This window comes from Aethalodelphis obliquidens, unplaced genomic scaffold, assembly GCF_003676395.1.
Source record: "Aethalodelphis obliquidens isolate GAN/ISIS:26980383/991018 unplaced genomic scaffold, ASM367639v1 scaffold11, whole genome shotgun sequence".
NCBI classification, from domain to species: domain Eukaryota; kingdom Metazoa; phylum Chordata; class Mammalia; order Artiodactyla; family Delphinidae; genus Aethalodelphis; species Aethalodelphis obliquidens.
The window spans coordinates 35,104,972-35,109,119 of NW_020837955.1; positions in this window are offsets into that span (position 1 = coordinate 35,104,972).

The following is a 4,148-nucleotide window of genomic DNA, read 5'->3' on the forward strand; positions in this document are numbered from 1 at the left end:
AGCTTGGCCATGAGAGCTCTTGAGAGGCCCCTGTGGCCCTTTACACAGGAAGTTAGTCCCTTTCCTCTAAACTTTTCCCAGGAACTGGCACTGTGGGATTTGGTTCATCTTGCAGGATCTAAGTAGTATTCTTTCTTTGTTTGTTTATTGAAGAATCGCAACGGATTTATTTCTCAGAAAATAAAGAGGATTTCCAAGTAAGTAGGGCCACTGTGTACAAATTAGAGTCAGGAAAGGACGCTTCTCAATGGCTCAGCAGTTTCATAGGCCACTTAACATACAGCCTGGGTAAATAGGAGTCCTCATCTGCAAAGGGTTTTTCTAAATTTATAGCTTCTAAGCAGCCATGAATTTTGCTGCCAGATGGGTCATGAGAGGCAAGCTGCTAAATCTTTCATCTGCAGTGGATCATGTTTGCTCACGTGCATGTTTATTTTCATAACCCATGTGTATTTCAGCCAGGTACAGCTGATCCCCCCCGCCAAAAAAAAAACCATGCTGGTGAGCGAGGAGGAATCACTCATATCCAGTGCTCACCTGATTGTGATAACTTCTGACTCCTTGCCTTTTTAAAGGAGTATCCAAGGTGATCCTGATTCTGCAGATCATTATATATGACAAATTATTGTCAAGTTGATGCATAATACAGCTTAACCTTTAAGCAGTCAATGATTTCCATCAAAATCAGTCAACAGGGCTTCCCTGGTGGCGCAGTGCTTGAGACTCCGCCTGCCGATGTGGGGGACACGAGTTCGTGCCCCGGTCCGGGAAGATCCCACATGCCACGGAGCGGCTGGGTCTGTGAGCCACGGCCGCTGAGCCTGCGCGTCCAGAGCCTGTGCTCCGCAACGGGAGAGGCCACAACAGTGAGAGGCCCGTGTACCACAAGAAACAAAAAAACAAAAACAAAAACAAAATCAGTCAACAGTGATCAGGCCTTAATCAAAAACCATTAAGAAACGAATGTTTGAAGTTCGCCTTTTTCTTCCAGAACTACAACGGGATTGAATCATTTTTCACTGCTATCTCATAATAGCCTAAATCAGCCCCCCCAGATATTCACTGCCAATTTAGATCTGTTACACAGTAAATACTAAACCACACAGTTTTCTGCTCAACACATTCGTCCCTGACTATAATTTGCATGGCGTAACTTGAATGTAACTTCAAGTACATGGTCCAATCAATATAACAAGAACTAAATGATACCTGCATAAAGGACAGCAGGATTCATACAATCATCAATGTACTGCTCCCTCCAGGTGTTCTGACACTTCATATAGGGGATTCCTTTTTTTTAATGAGGAGTGAATGAAAGATGTCTTGCAATTCAAACAGTATTTTATAGTTTGCCAAGAGTTTCCATGCCCTCTATTTCATGTTTTTCGAAAGAAAGAGTAACTCTAAGAAATAGTTAAGATGATTTCTATTTTCTGAGAGAGACTGAGGCTCACGGAAGCTAATGACACAGCCAGGGGACACAATCTCTAAGCGTGGACCTAGGCTCAGGCTCTGGTTTTCTGCCCCCCAAGTACAATGTTCTTTCTTCTATACCATACTGCTTCTCCAAACCTTGTGCTTGAGTATTTTTTTGCCCGTTAGTTTTAACAAGCCCCGGTCTAGGGTACTCTAAACACACCGGCATGCACTGTCGTTTGCAGTTGCTGTTCTAACATTTCAGGGCAACTGGTATTGTGCTGGGATTTACTTTATGGTAACTGTACCATGTGGACGGATGCCTGGGGTATTATCTCCAAGTGTCAATGGCCATCATAGACTTGTGTGCTCTGTCCTTGGTCAAGGTGAGAGGAGCATTTGGCATTGAATCCAAAGGGAGAAAGAAGCTGCCCTTTCTTTGTCAGTAGCTCAGAACATGTCCAAGTTGTCTGGCTCATCTCTATACTTTTCCTTTTTGTAGCTTCTTCAAAAGGATAAATTAACTTCCTACAAGAACATCTTTAAATAAACTATACTTGTGTCGGCTTCCTTGCATTTACATAGAAATTAAAGGAAGACAGTATTTTTGTTACCAAAATAACTTCTTAATAACAGCTTGATATGAACTAATTGCTTGCATGGCTTTGCAGCAGTGGCAGGAATTATCACTTTGTGCCCTTAAGCTTCAGGCTTGTGCGTACTTGGATGAGGGCTCAGCTTCCACAAGAGGCCCCCAAATTTTCATCTTTCCAGATAAATGAACTCTAAGCGCCCTTTGCAATGAATATGAGAATGGTACAGGCCTTCCCCTAATAAACTGGTTAGGTTTGCCTAAGTGCTTGGTATGCAATGGGACACAAACTCTGAATTCAAACTATGTGAGCTTTAATCCTTCCTTCTCTACTGACTCGATGTGTAACTGTGGTGAAGTTACTTAACCTTATCATGACTCAGTTTCTACATCTGTAAAATGGGTACGATAGTAGTACCTATGTTACTTTTGGTGGTTTTGAGGGTGAAATGAGTTATGACATGTCAAGGGCTTAAACAAGTGAGGGTCCACAGTTGGAATGGAATAAATGTCAGCTATTGCTCTTATTATAATGATGATACGGATGATGCTAAACCCTCCCTCTAACCACCTGAGAGTCAGGTAATACGTTTACCTCGACTTTACCCTTTCATCCCGACTTCAGGAAACTGGAGTCTTAGACAAAATTTTGGTGACTTGCTCAAGGTCTGACAGCTTGTAACTGGCTAAGCCAAGAGGAGAACAAATTTATTTGCCCGGAACTGTCACACTAACTGATCAAATCAGCCAGTCCACTGGCCAAAGTAGTCAAATAGCCAGTAGTCAAGACCTGAAAGGCTGGGGTGGGGCAGGGTGTCAATGAGCTCAGTGGTGTCACAGGACAGACGTTGATTTGGAATCAGAAGATCTTGTCTTGACTCCACCTTTCACTAACTCAAGTCAATTAACGTCTCTGAGTCTCAATTCCTTCATCTGTAAAATGACCCCTGAACTAACCCATTCAATAGAGTTGTTGTAAGACGGAAAGAAATAATACATTTGTGGGACTTCCCTGGCGGTCCAGGGGTTAAGACTCTGCACTTCCACTGCCGGGGGCACAGGTTTGATCCCCAGATGGGGAGCTAAGAGCCTGCACGCCGTCTGGCGTGGCCAATATATATATATTTGAGACCATTTTGTAACTTAAAATGTCATGTAAGTTATCATGTATTAATTTTTGAGATCTTATAGAATGAGTTTTACTTTTTTGCTCAGCAGTTGATTAAACTGACTAAGTAAGTCATCTGGTTATTTCTTGTCACATAGATGGAATCCAATAGTTTTTTTAACCCGTAAGCACAAATCAGCTGTGAAACAAATGTTGGGAAATGTCCCAACCCACAAAAATGGGGACTCGGATCCTCTCCCCCAGAAAATGTACAGTTTATTTTTTACCTATTACTTGAATAATTCATCCATTTGCTTACTGTACTTCCTTCTATGTTCCAGGCGTTATGCTGGGTAACTGGAGGAATAATGCACAATCCTTGCCCTCAGGAGGTTAACCAACCTCATAAACGATTATGATCCACGGCATTAAGTGTAGTAGTAGATAATTGAACTGTGCTGAGGAAACATTTAGTGGCATCTAAGTTGAGTCTTAAAGAAAAACAAATACTACTTTTAGGTAATAGCTTATAGTAATAGCTAAATACTATTTATATTATCCTATAATACTATGAGTAAGCTTTGTGACCTTCCAGGGGCATATGGCAAAACCTGGTCGATGGACTGACCTCACCGTGAGCTCCAGCCCTGTGATGGCTGAAGAAAATTGATGACTTGGCTGAGAACGTCCTTCAATAATCTGTTGACTGCACGGGGCTTCTCTGTTGCCAATATCTTAGGGCTGATGGTGGCAAACGTGGCTTATTTCATGTGTGAAATTACTACAGTGGACCATGCCTGCCTTTAAAGTGTGAATGGTGCCCCTTTCTCTCCTCAAGTGACCATAAAGAAGCACTCACGTTTATGTAGTGCAGCTCCGTGCTGAGACTAAGAGTGCATTCAGATGACATTCTTGCAGGCACCAAAACAAAATGAAAGGAATAAGATACAATCGGACCAGAATTCATGGAAGTGAGTCATATATGCATCTCCACCTACAAAGAAACAGTCTCATTATCATTTTAAAAGATTT